Consider the following 22,809-nt stretch of genomic DNA (forward strand, 5'->3'; position numbering starts at 1 on the left):
AAATGTCTTCAGTCCATGCATGCAGGGTAGCCATGTTCATGTCCGACTCTTTGTGACCCTGCAGACTGTGGCCTGCCAGGCTTCTCTGTCAGGGAAGGGGGTTCTCCAGCCAAGAAGACTTGAGTGTGTTGCCCAATACTAGCTGCCATACCCTTCTAGAGCACTGTATTTCCTGCTGCTCTAGCTGGCAACCCCCCTGAGTACCTGGTGCTGCCAGAACCCCTGTGACCCAGGCAGCAGCACCATCTCCACACCTTGTCCTCACGGGGCAAACCCAAGTCCTCCAGGGCAACCTCAGGAGCAAACCCCAGTGGACGACCCACAGGCAGAAGTGGAAATAAAACCACAATTGAAACCCAGGGGCGGTGAGGTTAAGGAAGAAGATACAAAACCTTCCCATCAGCTGTACAAGCTGCAAATTAAGTCCTCACAATCAACTAGGCACACTCTGTGTCTATGGAATGTATAAAAGGCCACTGAGAGCTCCCACAAAAGAAAACACACTAGTTCTAATAGCTGTGGACATTGGACACAAAACACAGTGGAGTAGGACCAGATTAGAATCTGAGCTACCCCACAGTAGGTCCAGAGATCAGCAGTGTTGGAGGACATCCTAGAGAGGTAAGGTGGACTGTGACTCCCAGCAAGAGAAAAGACTGATAGCAGTGACTCAAGAAAAACATTTATCATTTATTATTCTTATTTTTTCACTTGTTCTGTAGATTCATTTGGACTTTTTTTTCTTTTCTCCCCCCCCCCACCCCATTATAGTTGTTGATTTAATTGGCACTAAGAAATCCAATTAAGTTTTGAACATTTTTTTTCCCTCTGTCACAATTTTTATTGTTCTTATGAACCTCTGCCTCTATGTTGGGCTTTCGCAGTTCTGTGGAGTTTTCCTCTTTTTTTTTACATTTTAATTAAAAATATTTTAAAACTATTATTTTTTCTACCCTTATTCATTTGTTTGCTTTTCCTACTGTTCTTTTCCCCTTGTAGTTAATCTTTAATGTATTCTTTATCTACCTCTATTTAACTTTGCATATCTATTCATTTTTTTCTTTCTCTCCTTTCCTCTCAACATATTTGTTAGTTTTATTTCATTGGTTTATTCCCCAAATGGCACCTTGTTTTAGTTTTGTTTTCCAGTTTGTGCTTAGTTAGTTTTGTTCTGGTAAACATAATTTTTGTTTTCCTTTGTTCCGCGGGTCAATCTATTGTTCTTTATTTCTGTTGGACTGCTTTGATTTTGCTTATGGGTGTATATGTACATGCTATATTCAGTCACACCTTTTATTGTTGTTATAAACCTCTGCCTCTACATTGCACTTTTGCAGTTCTGTTGAGTTTTCCTCTTTTTTCCCCTTTTATCTTTATTCTACCTTTTTTTCTTTTCTCTTTTTCATAATTTTAATTTTTTAAAACCTGTTATACTTTTTCTACATTCATTCATATGTTTGCCTTTCCTGCTGTTCTGTTTCCCTTGCTATTAATTTTTAATGTATAGAAATCTTCTTCATCTACGTCTATTTAACTCTGCATTTCTATTCTTTCTTTCCTTTCCTCTCAACATATTTGTTAGTTCTGTTTTCGTTGCTTTATTCCCCACATGGCACATTGCTTTAGTTTTGTTTTCCAGTTTGTGCTTTAGTTAGTTTTGTTATTAACTGGTAAATAAAATTTTTGATTTTTTTTTCCACTGGGTTAATCTGCTGTACTTTCTTTTTGATGGACTGTTTAGACTTTGTTCATAGCTGTATATGTATATTCCATTATTTTAAATATTATTTGCTTGATTTTGTAACTGCGATTTGTCTGGGGTTCATCTTTGATTTCTCATTTTTGGATATTTGTTTTAATCTCACTTAATTCCATAACAAACCACTTGTGGAATCTTCAATCCTGACCAGAGATCAAACTCTGAGCCTTTGGAGTGGGAACACTGACTCCAAGATCCTAGACTACTAGAGAACTAACCCTAGGGAGTATCAAATAGTGAGAATTCGCACAAAGGAAATCACTTGACTACAAGACCCCGGCATCACCCAAACACCAATAGCACCCTGTGCAGCACTCCTCCTCTAAACAACAAACAAACAAAAAATACAAGCCTAATTATCAGCAGACAAGATTACCACCTCACTCAGCCTTACCCGTCAGAGGAAAAACAAACAAACAAACAAAAACTCAGCACAAATCTCACATATTGAAGCTTACACAGACCACCAGACCAACCTTAAGAGGGCAGAAACCAAAAGGAAGAAAGAATTCAACCTTCTTCAAGGAAAGAATTCAACTTTCCTTGAAGCCTCTGACAAGGAGACCTCAAACACAAATTAAAAAAAATAATAATGAAAAGGCAGAGAAACATTATACAAATGCAGGAACAAACTAGAAACACAGAAATCCAAATAAATGAAGAGGAAATAGTCAAACTACCTGAAAAAGAATTCAAAATAATGATAGTAAAGATGATCAGAAACCTTGAAAACAAAATGGAGAAAATGTAAGAATCAATTAACAAAGACCTAGAAGAATTAAATAATAAACATACAGAGACAAACAATTACTAAAATTAAAAATACTTAGAAGAAATCAATAGCAGAATATCTGAAGCAGAAGAATGAATCAGTGAGCTGGAAGATAATGGTAGAAATAACTTCTGAAGAGCAGAATAAAGTAAAAAGGATGAAAAGAACTGAGGATAGTCTCAGAGACCACTGGGACAATATCAAATGTACCAGCATTCGAATCTTAGGGGTCCCAGAAGAAGAAGAGAAAAAGAAAAGGTATGAGAAAATTTGTGAGATTATATTTGAAAATTTCCCGAACATGGAAGAGGAGAGTAAATCAAGTCCAAGAGGCGCAGAAAGTCCCATTCAGGATAAACCCAAGAATAAACATTCCAAGACACATACTAACCAAACTAACAAAGACTAAACACAAAGAAAGAATGTTAAAAGTAGCAAGGGAGAAGCAACAAGTAACATACAAGGGAAACTGCATAGGCTTAACAGCTGATCTTTCAGTAGAAAATGCAGGCCAGAAGGGAATTGCAGGATATATTTAAAGTACTGAAAGAGAAAACTCTACAGCCAAGATTACTGTATCCAGCAAGGATCTCATTCAAAACTGATGGAGACATAAAAAGCTTTTCAAACAAGTAAAATTAAGAGAATTAAGTACCACCAAACCAGCTTTATAACAAATGTCAAAGAGACTTATATAGCCCAAGAAATAATACTTGAAAAGAAAAAGATCTGCAAGATCAGCCCCAAACAATTAAGAAAATGGCAATAGGAACATATATATCAATAATTAGTTTAAATGTAAATAGATTAAATACTCCAACCAAAACACACAGACTGGCTGAATGGATACAAACACAATACCCATGCATATGTTGTCTACAAGAAACCCACTTTGGACCTATAGATACATATAGACTGAAAGTGAGAGAATGGAAAAATATATTCCATGCAAATGGGAAGCAAAAGAAAGCTGGAGTAGCAATCCTCCTATCAGACAAAATAGACCTTAAAATAAAGAAGATTGCAAGAGATAAGGAAGGACACAAACTAATGATCAAGGGATCAATCCAAGAGGAAGAGATACAATTGTAAATATCTATGCACCCAACATAGGAACACCTCAATACCTACAACAAACACTAAGACATAAAAGGAGAAATCAACAGTAACACAATCATAGTAGGAGTCTTTAACATCCCACTCACACCAATGGACAGATCATCCAAACAGCAAAGTAATAAGGAAACATGTCTTAAATGATAACATTAGATGAGGTGGATCTCATTGATATCCTCAGGACATTCCATCCAAATGCAGAAAGAATACACCTTCTTCTCAGTTGCACGTGGAACATTCTCCAGATAGACCACATCTTGGGTCACAAATCAAACCTCAGTAAATTTAAGAAAATTGAAATTGTATCAAGCTTCTTCTCTAACCACAACACTATGAGACTAGATATCAATTTCAAGAAAAAAATTGCAAGAAACACCAACACATGGAGATTAAACAACATATTTCTAAATAAGCAACAGGTTACTGAAGAAATCAAAAGGGAAATCAAAAAAATTTCTAGAAACAAATGACAACGAACACACAACAACTCAAAATGTATGGGATGCAGCTAAAGCAGTTCTAAGAGGGAAGATAATAGCAGTGTAATCCTGCCTCAAGAAGCAAGAAAAACGTCGAGTAGATAACCTAACTGTACACCTGAAACAACTGAAAAAAACCCACCCAAAATTAGTAGAAGGAAGTAAACTCTAAAGATCTGAGCAGAAATAAATGAAAAAGAACTGACAAAAACAATAGTAAAGATTAGTAAAACTAAAAGCTAGTTATTTAAGAAGATAAACAAAATTGACAAGCCGTTAGCCAGACTCATCAAGAAAAAGAGAGCAAAGAATCACATCAACAAAATTAGAAAAAGGAAAAGGAGAGGTTACAACAGACAATGCAGAAATACAAAAGATTAGAAGAGACTATTATGAAACACTATACGGCAATAAAATGGATAACCTGGAAGAAATGGACAGATTCTTAGAAAAGTTCAATCTTCCAAGACTGAAAAAGGAAGAAATAGAAATTATGAACAACCCAATTACAAGCACTGAAATTGAAGCTGTGATTAAACATCTCCCAAAAAACAAAAGCCCAGTACCAGATGGCTTCACAAGAGAATTCTATCAAACATTTAGAGAAGAGCTAATGCTTATCTTTGCAAAACTCTTTTTCAAAAAATTGCAGAGAAAGGAACACTTTCAAACTCATTCTACGAGGCCACCATCACCCTGATAAAAAAACTAGACAAAGACAACACACAAAAAAAGAAAACTGCAGGCCAATATCACTGATGAACATGGATGCAAAATCCTCAACAAAATTTTAGCAAACAGAATTCAGAAACACATCAAATATCTCATACACCATGATCAAGTTGGGTTTATTCCAGGGATGCAAGGATTCTTCAATATATGCAAATCAATCAACGTGATACACCATATTAACAAATTGAATTATAAAAAGCATATGATCATCTCAGTAGATGCAGAAAAAGCCTTTGACAAAATGCAGCACTCATTTATGATTAAAACTCTTCAAAAAATGGCCATAGAAAGAACCTACCTCAACAAAGGAAAGACATGTATGATAAGCCTACAGCAAACATCATTCTCAATGGTGAAAAACTGAAAGCATTCCCCCTAAGATCAGGAACAAGACAAGAGTGTCCACTTTCACCACTGTTATTCAACATAGTTCTGGACTTCCTAGCTACAGCAATCAGAGAAGAAAAAGAAATAAAAGGAATCCAGATCAGAAAAGAAGTAAAGCTCTCACTGTTTGCAGATGACATGATACTGTGCATAGAAAACCCTAAAAATAGTATCAGAAAACTACTAGAGTTAATCAGTGAATTTAGCAAAGTTGCAGGATACAAAATCAATACACAGATCACTTGCAATTCTATATGCTAACAATGAAAAATCAGAAACAGAAATTAAGAAATCAATCCCTTTCACCATTGCAACAAAAATAATTAAATATCTAAAAATAAACTTACTTAAGGAGACAAAAGAACTGTACACAGAAAATTATAAGATGCTAATGAAAGAAATCAAAGATGATATAAACAGATGGAGAGATATTCCATGTTCCTGGGTAGGAAGAATCAACATTGTGAAAATGACTATACTACCAAATGCAATCTACAGATTCAGTGCAATCCCTATCAAATTACCAATGGCATTTTTCACAGAACTAGAACAAAAAATTTCATAATTCATATGGAAACACAAAAGACCCCAAATAGCCAAAGCAGTCTTGCAAAAGAAGAATAGAGCTGGAACCAGCTCTCCTAACTTCAGATTATACTACAAAGCCATGGTCATCAAGACAGTAAAGTACTGGCACAAAAATAGAAAATTAGACCAATGGAACAAGATAGAAAGCCCAGAAATAAACCCACGCATCTATGGGTACCTTATTTTTGACAAAGGATGCAAGGATATACAATGAGGAAAAGACAGCCACTTCAATAAATGGTGCTTGGAAAACTGGAAAATACATGTAAAAGTATGAAATTAGAACACTTACTAACCAAACCCAAAGATGAATTCAGAATGGATTAAAGACATAAATGTAAGACTAGAATCTATAAAACTCTTAGAGGAAAATATAGGCAGAACACTCAATAACATAAATCAAAGCAAGAACCTCTATGACCCATCCCCTCAGTTCAGAACAGTTCAGTTCAGTCACTCAGTCGTGTCTGATCTTTGCGACCCTATGAATTGCAGCATGCCAGGCTTCCTTGTCCATCAAGTCAGTGATGCCATCCAGCCATCTCATCCTCTGTTGTCCCCTTCTCCTCCTGCCCCCAATCCGTCCCAGCATCAGAGTCTTTTCCAATGAGTCCACTCTTCGCGTGAGATGGCCAAAGTACTGGAGTTTCAGCTTTAGTTATCATTCCTTCCAAAGAAATCCCAGGGCTGATCTCCTTCGGAATGGACTGGTTGGATCTCCTTGCAGTCCAAGGGACTCTCAAGAGTCTTCTCCAACACCACAGTTCAAAAGCATCAATTCTTCGGCGCTCAGCTTTCTTCACAGTCCAACTCTCACATCCATACATGACCACTGGAAAAACCATAGTCTTGACTAGGTGGACCTTTGTTTGCAAAGTAATGTCTCTGCTTTTGTATATACTATCTAGGGTGCTCATAACTTTTCTTCCAAGGAGTAAGCGTCATTTGATTTCATGGCTGCAGTCACTATGTGCAGTGACTTTGGAGCCCCCCAAAATAAACTCTGACACTGTTTCCACTGTTTCCCCATCTATTCCCCATGAAGTGATGGGACCAGATGCCATGATCTTCGTTTTCTGAATATTGAGCTTTAAGCCAACTTTTTCACTCTTCTCTTTCACTTTCATCAAGAGGCTTTTTAGTTCCTCTTCACTTTCTGCCATCAGGGTGGTGTCATCTGCATATCTGAGGTGATTGATATTTCTCCCAGCAATCTTGATTCCAGCTTGTGTTTCTTCCAGCCCAGCGTTTCTCATGATGTACTCTGCATATAAGTCAAATAAGCAGGGTGACAATATACAGCCTTGACATACTCCTTTTCCTATGTGGAACCAGTTTGTTGTTCCATGTCCAGTTCTAACTGTTGCTTCCTGACTTGCATATAAGTTTCTCAAGACGCAGGTCAGGTGGTCTCGTATTCTTATCTCTTTCAGAATTTTCCACAGTTTATTGTGATCCCCACAGTCAAAGGCTTTGGCATAGTCAATAAAGCAGCAATAGATGTTTTTCTGGAACTCTTGCTTTTTCCATGATCTAGCAGATGTTGGCAATTTGGCTTCTGGTTCCTCTACCTTTTCTAAAACTAGCTTGAACATCTGAGGTTCATGGTTCATGTATTTCATGCAAAGATGATCTCGATAAAGGACAGAAATGGTATGGACCTAACAGAAGCAAAAGATATTAAAAAGAGGTGGCAAGAATACACAGAAGAACTGTACAAAAAAGATCTTCATGACCTAGATAATCACAATGATGTGATCACTCACCTAGAGCCAGACATCCTGGAATGTGAAGTCAAGTGGGCTTTAGAAAGCATCACTATGAACAAAGCTAGTGGAGGTGATAGAATTCCAATTGAGCTATTTCAAATCCTGAAAGATGATGCTGTGAAAGTGCTGCACTCAATATGCCAACAAATTTGGAAAACTCAGCAGTGGCCACAGGACTGGAAAAGGTCAGTTTTCATTCCAATCCCAAAGAAAGGCAATGCCAAAAAAATGCTCAAACTACCGCACAATTGCACTCATCTCACACGCTAGTAAAGCAATGCTCAAAATTCTTCAAGTTAGGCTTCAGCAATACGGGAACCGTGAACTTCCAGATGTTCAAGCTGGTTTTAGAAAAGAGAGAGGAATCAGATACCAAATTGCCAACATCTGCTGGATCATGGAAAAAGCAAGAGTTCCAGAAAAACATCTATTGCTGCTTTATTGACTATGCCAAAGCCTATGACTGTGGGGATCACAATAAACTGTGGAAAATTCTGAAAGAGATGGGAATACCAGACCACCTGACCTGCCTCTTGAGAAACTTATATGCAAGTCAGGAAGCAACAGTTAGAACTGGACATGGAACAACAAACTGGTTCCAAATAGGAAAAGAAGTATGTCAAGGCTGTATATTGTCACCCTGCTTATTTAACTTATATGCAGAGGACATCATGAGAAACGCTGGGCTGGAAGAAGCACAAGCTGGAATCAAGATTGCTGGGAGAAATATCAATCACCTCAGATATGCAGATGACACCACCCTGATGGCAGAAAGTGAAGAGGAACTAAAAAGCCTCTTGATGAAAGTGAAAGAGGAGAGTGAAAAAGTTGGCTTAAAGCTCAATATTCAGAAAACGAAGATCATGGCATCTGGTCCCATCACTTCATGGGGAATAGATGGGGAAACAGTGGAAACAGTGTCAGACTTTATTTTGGGGGGCTCCAAAATAACTGCAGATGGTGACTGCAGCCATGAAATTAAGATGCTTACTCCTTGGAAGAAAAGTTATGAGCAACCTAGATAGCATATTGAAAAGCAGAGACATTATTTTGCCAACAAAGGTCTGTCTAGTCAAGGCTATGGTTTTTCCAGTAGTCATGTATGGATGTGAGAATTGGACTGTGAAGAGAGCTGAGTGCCAAAGAATTGATCTTTTGAACTGTGGTGTTGGAGAAGACTCTTGAGAGTCCCTTGGACTGCAAGGAGATCCAACCAGTCCATTCTGAAGGAGATCAGCCCTGGGATTTCTTTGGAAGGAATGATGTTAAAGCTGAAACTCTGGTACTTTGGCCACCTCATGCAAAGAGTTGACTCATTGGAAAAGACTCTCGTCCTGGGAGGGATTGAGGGCAGGAGGAGAAGGGGACGACAGAGAATGAGATAGCTGGATGGCCTCACTGACTCGATGGACGTGAGTCTGTGTGAACTCCAGGAGTTGGTGATGGACAGGGAGGCCTGGCGTGCTGTGATTCATGGGGTCGCAAAATCGGACACGACTGAGCGACTGAACTGAACTGAGGGAGGAGAGAGTAACTATTGAAGTGCAATTTTTCAGAGTGGATGATGACACTGTGTTATGTTACAGACTCTAAATAGTTCGGGGAGAAGAGAATCAAGGACACTCATAGGGATCAGGAAAGGGCTCCATGAAGGAGAGATGAGGAGTAGGGGCTTGAATGGGACACAGAAGATGGTAGAATTTTTGTGGTTACAGTGGAAGGGACACTCCTCCCAGGCTAGAGATCCTCCTAGATCAGTAATGGAGTAATGAAGCACTAGATAAGTAATGGATTTTTTGGTCTTACTTATCCTCCTATATAAGTAATGGAGCTTCTGGCCTCCAGAAAGATTGTGCATGATAGATTCAGAAAAATACACATTATATATATAGATATAGGTATATACATATGGAGAAGAAGAGAAATACATCTATTTATGTACAGATTTATCCCTATATTTATGTATCACCAATCTATTTACATGTATCTACCTATCAATCATCTTTTTATCTATCAAGAGACTGAAGGGGATTTGTTACACAGGCAAACCTACAGTTCAGCTATGAGAATGCTCTCATTTCCATGACTACCGTGGAAAGGGTGAATCAGGCTCCTCAGAGCTCATCCTTCTAGTCTTTCTTTAACATGTTATCTGTACATTCCAGAGTTATTAGACAACTTTTATGAAACTAAGTTCTATAATCCAGGCTCTAAGTTGTGACTTATGTCTCTTTCTTAAGTCAGAGAATTTGCACAGCCTGTGTCTCAGGAGACTAATATTTCAGCTTTTCTTGGGGGCATTATTACCTGTTTGTGTCTGGCTTCCACAGCACGAGGCTGCCAAGAGTCCTTGGTCCAACTGCAGCAAGGGAAAAGGCTATCATCAATTATGGATTGGGAGCAAACAATTAACTTTCCAGGAAGCAATTTAAATGAAAGCCAAATTTCTTTTTGGACATTCTGTGACATAACACCTTGGTTTATCAGGAGATACAAATATATTTCATTTTCTATAGTGTCTGTGGGTTCCATTAAGTTCTATCCCTTGGCTTTTCCCTGTGTTGCTGTAAGAATAAAAACATCATCATGAAGAAAAATATCCCTTGCCAAATAGCTAATAATCCTGTTCTCCACTGCATCTGACAGTCTCTAGGGGAGAAGGAGAGAAACTCTTTGAGCAGAGTTGCCTAAGGTTTCCCGAGCTGGCCCTGACTACGCTGGCCACCTGTTCCCTGTTTAAAGAAACTGTCCTCCCCCCTCCAACCTTCTGTTCCTTGTCTCAGACTAACGATGATATATGGGGTTCTGTGTTCCTCCTAATTATGAAAATTGCTTTCCATAGGTTCCAAGATTTTTATTTGATATCTTCTCAGAATCTTGGCTAGCCCCTGTGCCTTGGAGTCCTTATGTAAAATTAGATCTTAGAGTCCCCATATGGGATCTGACATACAACTTTTAACCAGGAGCTCTTATTTAAAAAATGAAAACTGATGCTTCAAAGAAAAGATACCAGCTATTCATCACATAGTCCACCATGCCACTGAGCCTGGGCTTCCATACCTAAAGAAAAGTTACTAGACCCTGGTGCATGAATATCATAATTGGTGAACACTCCTTGGCTCACAGCCTTTTCCCTGTAGGTCTACATCAGTGTGCTGTTGCTTCACGATTCCTCACCTATGTGGTGGGGGCACCATCATCCCCTTAACACTCTGAGTCAGAAACGTGAGTTACTTTTGTAACCTTCCCCACTCCTATATTTTGTTATCATCAAAACTCTCTCCTTGATATCTTCTAACCTAGTCTACCCCAATCCACCCACATTCTACTACTTCATTTTAGGCTCTCACTGGAATGAAACAGATGGCAATCCACCCTTGGTCCCATGTGCCCTCTTTGTTTTAGCCTTATTCCTGTTTAATTGTTTCTAGCCCCCTGTAGTTGGAATGATTGCTCCCAAATACAAATGTTCTATTATTATTCCCTTCCTCCAAGCCCTTCAGTGGCTCTCCACTACCATCAGATAACACACAAGCCAATGATGCCCAGAATGTCCTACCCTTTCTTTTTCTATTAATAAGTGATTCTGATTTGTCCTCTGGAACATGCCTTGTAGATGTTTTTCATATCCTTGTGCATTTCTCTAAATAACTTGTTTATTTGTCTCTCTCCTTGAGCTCCTTTAGGGGATAGGAGAATGCTCTGTTTGATTGGTCTGTGAATCCTCAGCACAATGATAGTGTCTGACACAGTCTAGGTTCTCAATATGTTTGGTGAGTGAATCAATGATGCAATTAATGATTCCCTCCTCCTAACTGGCCACAAAGGACATAAATGGATATGACCATAGTTTTAAGGTGTTATTAAAATCACAAGATGGAGAAAAAACTCAATTGTTCTATTTTTACCCTGAAACTGTTACTGTGTTTGTCATGGATGTTGAAAAGAAACCTAAGAATGATTATCTTTCCAATGATAATTATAATGGAATTTAATTTCCCCCGCACATCAAGATTAACATTTGTTATGGCTTAAACCAAGATATTTCATCACTGGCTTCTCCATGACATACACTGCATGTTAGAGTCTCTTCTCAGCTATAAAAATAGATATTTGGGCTGCTTCAAACTGCAATTCCGTGTTCAGAGTTTCCACTAAAATAACTCAGCTATTCAGATACCTTTGACCAAAGAGAAGTCCAGGTAGAGCTTAAAAGATCCACTCTTTTGCCTTGGGATGCAATGTGAGGCAGGCCACACATGGACCCGTGAGGGAGGAGCGTGCCACCTTTCCGACTAATTAGACAGATAAAGTCAGCTCTGCAGACAGAGGAGTGACAGATGCCAAAGCCAGACGACCTCAGTCCTAGAGCTTCCATACCCCACTGGTGTTTCCTTGCTCCCTCCACGGACTTCCTCACTTGTTTTATGGAGAGAATCTAGCACCTGGACACTTTCAGGGCTCTTCCTGGTTGCTTGACCTTTGATGCCTGAGAAAGAAATCTGCTCCTGCCTCAACTTCACTGCCTGAGACAGTTCCTGAGACGTGCACATGACTTTCAACAGAAGAAACTCTTGGTTGTGGATTTCAGCTTCGTTGAAGGAAGATCATTTTTAAAACTAGAGCTAGTGGCTGGAAGAATGGGTTGCCCCAGGAAGCAGAGAACTTCCTGTGCCTAAAGATTTCAAAGAGAAGTGAATAATGGCACCCCATTCCAGTACTCTTGCCTGGAAAATCCCATGGATGGAGGAGCCTGGTAGGCTGCAGTCCATGGGGTCACAAAGAGTAGGACACGACTAAATGACTTGGCTTTGACTTTTCACTTTCATGCATTGGAGAAAGAAATGGCAACCCACTCGTGTTCTTGCCTAGAGAATTCCAGGGATGGGGGAGCCTGGTGGGCTGCCATCTAAGGGGTCACACAGAGTTGGACACGACTGAAGCGATTTAGCAGCAGCAGCAGCAATATGCTGGGGAGAGGGTTCAGCCACGCAGTGTAGAGCAAGTAAAAACAGAGAGGGTGAACCATAAAACATTCAACTCTTTTCCCTCTTTAAGATTCTATGAACTTATCATATCATATTCTATAGATATGGCTCAAGTTATGATAAATTCTATGTGCAGGCTTAAATAACTATCAAAAGACTATAAAACACCATCTCGAAATAAGACTGATATGACTAGCTCATTTTTATGTAATCCACTATTTTAGACACAACAAATAATATACAAATTTTCCTGATTATGAATTTAACACGTCATCACTCAAAACATTCCTGATACAAGGTCCTGAACGTATTTATTTAAAACAGTTTGGCTGAAAATTATTTACAGAAGTTTCTAGGTTTGCATTAGTGTTTTCATCCTTTCCTGTTTACTTTCTGAGCATTGTTTTCAGTATCCAAAACAGTCCTTGGTACATGGTAGGCATTCAATTATCATTTATTAAATGATGAAGATTTTATTACCCATGAGATTAGACAAAAAAGACAAAGGTATCAGTTCAGTTCAGTTGCTCAGTCATGTCCAACACTTTGCGACTCCATGGACCACAGCACGCCAGGCCTCCCTGTCCATCACCAACTCCTGGAGTCTACCCAAACCCATGTCCATTGAGTCAGTGATGCCATCCAACCATCTCATCCTCTGTCGTCCCCTTCTCCTCCTGCCCTCAATCCCTCCCAGCATCAGGGTCTTTTCCAGTGAGTCAGCTCTTCACATCAGGTGGCCAAAGTATTGGAGTTTCAGCTCAACATCAGTCCTTCCAATGAACACCCAGGACTGATCTCTTTTAGGATGGACTGGTTGGATCTCCTTGCAGTCCAAGGGACTCAAGAGTTTTCTCCAACATCACAGTTCAAAAGCATCAATTCTTCAGCACTCAGCTTTCTTTATAGTCCAACTCTCACATCCATATATGACCACTGAAAAAAACAGCCTTGACTAGATGGACCTTTGTTGACAAAGTAATGCCTCTGCTTTTGAATATGCTGTCTAGGTTGGTCATAACTTTCCTTCCAAGGGGTAAGCATCTTTTAAATTCATGGCTGCAATAACCATCTGCAGTTATTTTGGAGCCCAGGAAAATAAATTCTGCCACTGTTTCCACTGTTTCCCCATCTACTTGTCATGAAGTGATGGGCCTGGATGCCATGATCTTAGTTTTCTGAATGTTGAGCTTCAAGCCAACTTTTTCACTCTCCACTTTCACTTTAATCAAGAGGCTCTTTAGTTCTTCTTCACTTTCTGCCATTAGGGTGGTGTCATCTGCATATCTGAGGTTATTGATATTTCTCCTGGCAATCTTGATTCCAGCTTGTGCTTCTTCCAGCCCAGCGTTTCTCATGATGTATTCTGCATATAAGTTAAGTAAGCAGGGTGACAATATACAGCCTTGACATACTCTTTTTCCTATTTAGAAACAGTCTATTGTTCAATGTCCAGTTCTAACTGTTGCTTCCTGACCTGCATGCAGATTTCTCAAGAGGCAGGTCAGGTGGTCTCGTATTCCTATCTCTTTCAGAATTTTCCACAGTTTATTGTGATCGCCACAGTCAAAGGCTTTGGCATAGTCAATAAAGCAGAAATAGATGCTTTTCTGGAACTCTCTTGCTTTTTCCATGATCCAGTGGATGTTGGCAATTTAATTTCTGGTTCCTCTGCCTTTTCTAAAACTAGCTTGAACATCTGGAGGTTGACAGTTCACATATTGCTAAAGCCTGGCTTGCAGAATTTTAAGCATCACTTTACTAGCATGTGAGATGAGTGCAATTGTGTGGTAGTTTGAGCATTCTTTGGCATTGCCTTTCTTTGGGATTGGAATGAAAACTGACATTTTCCATTCCTGTGGCCACTGCTGAGTTTTCCAAATTTGTTGGCATATTGAGTGCAGCACTTTCACAGCATCATCTTTCAGGATTTGAAATAGCTCAATTGGAATTCTGTCACCTCCACTAGCTTTGTCTGTAGTGATGCTTCATAAGGCCCACTTGACTTCACATTTCAGGATGTGTGGTGAAGTGATCACACCATTGTGATTATCTTGGTCATGAAGATCTTTTTTGTACAGTTTTTCTGTGTATTCTTGCCATCTCTTCTTAAAATCTTTTGCTTCTGTTAGGTCCATACCATTTCTGTCCTTTATCGAGCCCATCTTTGCATGAAATGTTCCCTTGGTATCTCTAATTTTCTTGAAGAGATCTATAGTCTTCCCCATTCTGTTTTTTTCCTCTATATCTTTGCATTGATCACTGACAAAGGCTTTCTTATCTTTCCTTGCTATTCTTTGGAACTCTGCATTCATATGGCTATATCTTTCTTTTTCTCCTTTGCTTTTCACTTCCCTTCTTTTCACAGCTATTTGTAAGTCTTCCTCAGATAGCCATTTTGCTTTTTTGTATTTCTCTTTCTTGGTGATGGTCCTGATTCCTGTCTCCTGTACAATGTCACGAACCTCTGTCCATAGTTCATCAGGCACTCTATCTATCAGATATAGTCCCTTAAATCTATTTCTCACTTCCACTCTATAGTCATAAGAGTTTTGATTTAGGTCATACCTGAATGGTCTAGTGGTTTTCTCCACTTTCTTCAATTTCAGTCTGAATTCAGCATTAAGGAGTTCATGATTTGAGCCACAGTCAGCTCTCAGTCTTGTTTTTGCTGATTGTATAGAGTTTCTCCATCTTTGGCTGCCATGAATATAATCAATCTGATTTCGATGTCAACCATCTGGCTGTGATGGAGCACGAGCGTGGGCGGCTCTGACGGTGCACAAGTGGGGTTGAGAGGAGCCACCCCACACCCGAGGTAAGGAGCAGCAGCTGCGCTTTGGTGCAGCAGCCATGAAGAGACACCCCACATTCAAGGTAAGAGAAACCCAAGTCAGACGGTAGGCCCTGAGAGAGGACCTCAGAGGGCAGACAGACTGAAACCACAATCACAGACAACTAGCCAATTTGATCACATGGACCACAGCCTTGTCTAACTCAATGAAACTAATCCATGCCCGTGGGGCCACCCAAGATGGTCGGTCATGGTGGAGAGGTCTGACAAAATGTGGTCCACTGGAGAAGGGAATGGCAAACCACTTCAGTATTCTTGCCTTGAGAACCCCATGAAGAGTATGAAAAGGCAAAAAGAGGACACTGAAAGATGAACTCCCCAGGTCAGTAGGTGCCCAATATGCTACTGGAGATCAGTGAAAAAATAACTCCGGAAAGAATGAAGGGATGGAACCAAAGCAAAAGGTGTCTGTCTACAGTAGATATTTTCCTTGTATCCTTCTCCACTGCTTCTACTAGCCATTCAGTCCTCTAAATAGTCAGAGAACATAATTATTGTAACTATTAAATATTCAAAGAACATGGCCAGATCACTCTTTATTTCCTAAAAGTATAAAACCAGAGGATAAATACAAAATGGTAACAGTGTGTATATTATGAATACGTTTATTTTTCTTTATGCTTTTTCATTTATAATGGGTTTTCTTAAATTATTACCAATGTGACCCAAAAATAAAAAGAGGTGGAACAGGAAAAAGATCCCACCCTGGCCATGCCTGAGAACAAATCTGGGCAGCATCTCTTTAAATGTGGAATCAGGAGGATGTTTTCCCTTTTTCTCTGTGTTAGTGAAGCACAGGCAATGTGACCTAATTCACAGTCACACAAAGGTGTTAGCAGAGACAAGCTGTCCAATTGGGTTCCCTGGATCAGGACAGGGTCCAGTCTAGAGTTGCCCCCTATTGTGCAACTTGCATGCAGAGCCCTGCTTCCCTGAAAATAAGAACACTGCCTCTGAGTGTTTGAAATATATGTGATAGATGCTGCTGCCTGTCAATCAACAACAGGATTTGTAATGTGAAAGGAGGAGGCAGGAATGTCAGAGGGTTTGTATTGCTTTGATGCCTCAACAAGTAACTGGATGCTTGTGAGAGGACCTGAAAGGCAGTTTCACTGAAAAAGACTGGTAATTACTTTTTAAAAGTGCCTGTAGAAATCATTAGATGCCTTGCATGCTCCGTGGATGAGACCTGGCCAAGTGACTTCTAAGGTTTGTTCAGCACTGCTTTCAGCCAGAAGTACAAGTAAAACAATGAAACCTATTTCCCCATAGCTCCCGTGGCAACACAGTTCTACTCTTGCTACATCGATCACTGAGAAAAGATTATCCACTTCTACAAAACTTAGTTAACTTTCCGGGCTATGGTCTGAGATCAGCCAAGCTTCTCTTAACTGATAAGACAAGCAATTTCATTTTCTTCTCTGGTGAGCTGAAGGTAGTAAGTCACTGCCTAGAATTGTTTAAAATGGTATCTTCTTGTCTCTTTGCCAAGCTATGAGACTAACAATACTTTTGACAAGATGAAAAATTCTTTAGCTGCCTGCTGTCTCTGCAACAAATTTCCTTCATCAACTAATTCACTAATTTGGGCCTTCTTGAGAACTCGGCTAATTTGTAAGAACAGGTGGCTCATTCCATAAGTGTTCAATAAAGATTTGCACATGATTACACACACAGCATTGCCTCAGAAACAAATGAAGAAATGTGTGTATTTATGGAGAAGCTAAAGAGACAGACAAGAGATTCTTCAGTAGCTAAGAGTGCATCTGGTGGTCTGATAAAATTATTTCAAAAACTGGTGGGGGTAGGGAGTAGAGGCAGGTGACATAAGGATATAAAGTTCTTGTCACATGGACAATTAACCATTCTTGGGAAACTACCAAGATGTGTTGGATATGAAAACAAAGAAACTAATCACAGCCTCATTCTGATTTTTTCTTTATTCTTTTTCCTGGATTTGAGTTCATTCATTCATATAGCATTTTTGAGCATCTACCATACGTCAGGCACTGTTTCAGCCACCTCAAAGTCACCTATTTTCTTTTATTATACAGAGAGGAGAAAGTATGTTATAAGGCTAAAAATATCTTAATTTTGTTTAAACTGTAAATTAGATGTTGGGCTATTACTGGAACAGGTTAAAAAAAATAAGTTCATGTCAAAAAACTGTAGAGCCAATCAATCCACTGGTTATTTGGGATAACATTTTTAAAAAGAGGGAGTCTGGATCAGCATGGTAGAGTAAGAAGGTTTTTGCTCACTTTCTTCCATGGACACAGCAAAACTACAAATACACAGAACAACTATCTCAGAATGAGCTGAAGACTAGTAGAACAGATATCATTTTTTTACAACTAAGGATATAAAAAAAGTCCACATAGAGACAAGCAGTCAGGGCAGAGGTGCAGTGTGGTCAGAACCCACAGCCTTAGCGCAGCAACGCACACTTGGGAGGGACATCAGAACTACAGGCGGAGGTCCTCTTCGAGCAGCAGGGATCTGAGTCCCACACTGGGCTTCCCATCTTGCAGGACCTGCACTGGGATGATGAGCCCCCAAAACATCTGGCTGTGAAAACCAGCAGGGCTTATGCTGGGGAGATTCAGAGGATTGTAGGAACCCGAGACTCTGCAATTGAAGGGCTTGCTCACAAGCTCACTGTCTCCAGTCCTGGCGCATATGCAGTGACTTGCAAAGCACCTCAGTCATATGAGATGGAGATTCATTGGTTACTCTTAGGGCATATGCTGGATCTGGTAGATACAGGGATATGATGAAACTTTCTCTGCGGACAGAAGCACTCATGGGTGCCTTTCTCCCCCTTTCCTTCCACCTTGCTGGCCTGGAGCTGGTAGGCACCATTTATGTTACTTTCCATTAACCTACTTACCACCATGCACCCTGCCCTGGCATTCTCCTGAGAACCTACCCCAGCCAGCCCTTTCAAAGAAGCTTCCTTCCACCAACCCACCAAACCTGGGACATAGCCCTGGCTGGCACTGGTGCCCCTATAAAGTGACTTCTATTCTGGAGGGTGAGTCCCAGCCTGCTCAGCAGTTAGCTTCACCAGCACTGGTACTTCTCTAAAGCAGCTCTTGCTCTGGGAACAGGGGAAGAGGGGCGGGGGTGCAGCGCCTGCTCACAGCAGTTGCAGTTGGACCTTGAAGACAGCCAGCCTGGAGGACAACCCTATGCCTCAGCAGGCTCACAGCAATTACAGACTAATCACAACAAAATAATTCACACAGGAGATACCACTGGAGCACCAAGCTCTGGAGACCAGGGGAATTGTGCCATTGGGTCCCTCAGGACTCTTTCTACAAAAGGTTTCTCTTTCAGGACTGGGGGGGACACAGGTAATAAACTTCATATATGAAAACAGAGAAAGTTAGGCAAAATGAAGAATAGAAGTCCTTGCTGTAGCAATCAGATAAGAGAGAGATGAAAGGCATCAAAATTGAAAAGAAGGAATAAAACTATCACTATTTTCCAAAGACGTGATGTAGCAGAAACCCTATGTGGAAGTGAAGTCGCTCAGCTGTAGCCAACTCATTGCGACCCCTTGGACTGTAGCCCACCAGGCTCCTCCATCCATGGGTTTCGCCAGGCAAGAATACTGGAGTGGGTTGCCATTTCCTTCTCCAGGGAATCTTCCTGACCCAGGGATTGAACCCAGGTCTCCCACATTGCAGGCAGATGCTTTAACCTCTGAGCCACCAGAGAGGCCCATATAGAAACCTTATAGACTCCATCAAATACATTATTTAATAAATTATTTAAATTAATAAATGAGTCCAGTAAAGTTTCAGGATAAAAAAATCAATAGACAGAAATCTGTTAGTTTTCCATACACTAACAATGCACTATCAGAGAGGGATAATTAAGAGATAAATCCCATTTACAATTGCATCAAAAAGAATAAAATACCTAGGAATATATTTAGTCAAGGAGGTGAATAATCTGTACTTTGAAAACAATGACATTGATGAAAGAAATAAAGATAACACAAAAAAATGAAAAGATGGACACTTGATCATTAATTGAAAGAATTATTGTCATTAGAATACCCATTTGAGCCAAAGACTCTTTGCAACCCCATGGACTGTAGCTCACCAGGCTCCTCTGTCCGTGGGATTCTCCAGGCAAGAATACTGGAGGGGTAGCCACTCCTTTCTCTAGAGGATCTTCCCAACCCAGAAATCGAACTCAGGTTACCCACGTTGCAGGCAGGTTCCTTACTGTCTGAGCTACTAGGGAAGCCCAAAGCAACCTACAGATCAATGCAAGCCCTGTAAGTATACTAATGATAATAGTCAAATAAATCTTAAGGCAAGAGAACAAAGTTGGAGATATCATACTCCCTGATCTTAAACTATACTACAGAACTAGAGTAATCACTAGTACAAAAACATACAGAACAATAGAAAAGAATAGAGACCCCAAAAATGAATCTATATTTATATGGTCAATTCATCTATAACAAATGAGACAAGAATATACAATAGGGAAATGATAGCCTCTTCAACAAACGGTATTGGGAAAACTGGACAGCTATATGCAAAGAATTAAACAGGACTAGTTTCTCATAGTATATATATAAATAAACTCAAAATGGATTAAAGAGCTAAATGTAAGACCTGAAACCAAAAAGTTGCTAGAACAAAGCATAGGTAGTACACTCTTTGATACCATTCTTAGCAATATTTCTTTGGATATCTCTCCTCAGGCAAGGGAAACAAAAGCAAAAACAAACAATGGGACTTTATCAAATAAAAAGTGTTTGCACAGCAAAGGAAACTGTCAATAAAACAAAAAGGCTGCTTACTCAATGGGAGAAGATATTTGCAAATTACATATCTGATAAGGTGTTAATATACAAAATATACAAATAACTCATACAACTCAATAGCAAAAAATAAATAAACTGATTTTAAAAATTGGCAGAGTACCCAAATAGACATTTTCCAAAGAAAATACACAAATGGCCAACAGGTATATGAATAGATATTCAACATCACTAATTATCAGGAAATGCAAATCAAAACCACAATAGGTGAAATGGGTGTAGAGGATTAAGAAGTACAGATTTCATGTTATAAAATAAATAAGTCATGGGACTTCCCTAGCAGTCCAGTGGTTGACTCTGAGCTTCTGGTGCAGAGGACGTGGGTTTAATCTCTGGTTGGGGAACTAAGATCCCACATGCTTCATGATGTGGCAAAAAAATAAAATTAAATTGAAATTAATAAATAAAGTAAAGTCATGAGACATTATGTAGAGCATGAAGAGTTATTCAATAATATGGTAATAACTGCATGGTGATAGATGGTTACTAAACTTATTGTAGTGATTAATTCATACTATATATAAATGTAAAATTACTGAGTTATATACTGAAACTAATATAATGTATGTTAACTATACCTCAATTAAAAAATGAAAAAGAAAAAAAGAAGAGTAAAGAATTACAGTAAAAATTCTGGCTGATTTCTTTTGTTGAAAAGAATCATTTTTCAATGAGAAAAATATAACTTGCTTAGTAAATAATGCCTGGCATGATGATAAATAATGCCTAACAGGATGAGATGGTTGGTTGGCATCACCAACTCAATGGACATGAGTTTGGGTAAACTCCGGAAGTTGGTGATGAACAGGGAGGCTTAGCTGCAGTCCATAGGGTCGCAAAGAATTGAACATGACTGAGCGACTGAACTGAACTGAACTGAATATGATAACAGTAGAAGATACAAAGTGATGTTATCATTATGTATTTTTATTAAAAGGGGAAGAATTTCTTCTAAGAGAGTTACTACAAGAGAACATAGAAGTGTTTCCTCTCTCTCCATAATAGGAGAATTAGGAAAACCCATGTGGAATTTGCATAGATCATTGCCTTACAAACTAGCAGAACCAAATAGTATAAACTACATAGTGAGAGCCACAACAGTTTTGAATTAAAATGTACATAATAGGATGATAATTCAGCCACCCTTTATGTACGGTAAATAAACAGCACCAACTCACTCATGCACAGTGGACCTTTCTTTCCTGTATAAAATTCTAGCTATTCTTTTATTCTTCTAGCAAAGAAGAAGAATCTTTTGCATTTCTAAGACAGTAAACACTTCTAGTCCTCTGAAGGTTTAAAACAGAGGTTAATGGAAGTGAAGAATTAAGCACAGTCCTCTAACAAAACACATTTTTTTTTTTAAGAAGAGGATTCAGTTCTACAACCTTGAAAAAATCATGGCTATGAAAATCCTTCAACTGTACAAAATTCAGTTCAGCTCAGTCACTTAGTCATGTCAGACTCTTTGTGATCCCATGGACTGCAGCATGCCAGGGTTCCCTGTCCATCACCAACTTCTGGAGCTTACTCAAACTTATGTCCATCAAGTTGGTGATGCCATCCAACCATCTCATCCTCTGTTATCCCCATCTCCTCCAGCCTTCAATCTTTCTCAGCATCAAGGTCTTTTCATATGAGTCAGTTCTTTGCATCAGGTGGCCAAAGTATTGGAGCTTCAGCTTCAGCATCAGTCCTTCCAATGAATATTTAGGACTGATTTCCTTTAGGATGGGCTTGTTGGGTCTCCTCACAGTCCAAGGGACTCTCAAGAGTCTTCTCCAACCCCACAGTTCAAAAGCATCAATTCTTTGGCATTCAACTTTCTTCATAGTCCAACTCTCACATCCATACATGACTACTGGAAAAACCATAGTTTTGACTAGAAGACCTTTGTTGGCAAAGTAATGTTGCTGCTTTTAAATTTGCTGTTTAGGTTGGTCATAGCTTTTCTTCCAAGGATCAAGAGTTTTTAAATTTCACGGCTGCAGTCACCATCTGCAGTGATTTTGAAGCCCCTCCAAAATAAAGTCTGTCACTGTTTCCATTGTTTCCCCATCTATTTGCCTTGAAGTGATAGGTCTGGATGCCATGATCTTAGTTTTCTGAATGTTGAGTTTTAAGCCAACTTTTTCAGTCTCTTCTTTCACTTTCAACAGGAGGCTCTTTATTTCTTCTTTGCTTTCTGCCCTTAGGGTGGGCACTGAAGAATTGATGCTTTTGAACTGTGGTGTGGGAGAAGACTCTTGAGAGTCTCTTGGACTGCAAAGAGGTCCAACCAGTCCATACTAAAGGAGGTCAGTCCTGAGTGTTCATTGGAAGGACTGATGTTGAAGCTGAAACTCCAATACTTTGGCCACCTGATGCAAAGAGCTGACTCATTTGAAAAGACCCTGATGCTGGAAAAGATTGAGGGCAGGAGGCGAAGGGAACAACAGAGGATCAGATGGTTGGATGGCATCACTGACTCAGTGGACATGAGTTTGGGTAAACTCTGGGAGTTGGTGATGGACAGGGAG

At 39.5% G+C, this 22,809-nt stretch overlaps 1 protein-coding gene across 1 annotated transcript in view; it reads right to left on the minus strand.

The window, feature by feature from the left end:
• Positions 1–22,809, minus strand: part of ST6GALNAC3 (ST6 N-acetylgalactosaminide alpha-2,6-sialyltransferase 3) — a 365,006-nt gene that overhangs the window by 70,781 nt on the left and 271,416 nt on the right. The window lies entirely within an intron of this gene.

This window comes from Budorcas taxicolor, chromosome 3, assembly GCF_023091745.1.
Source record: "Budorcas taxicolor isolate Tak-1 chromosome 3, Takin1.1, whole genome shotgun sequence".
Taxonomy (NCBI): domain Eukaryota; kingdom Metazoa; phylum Chordata; class Mammalia; order Artiodactyla; family Bovidae; genus Budorcas; species Budorcas taxicolor.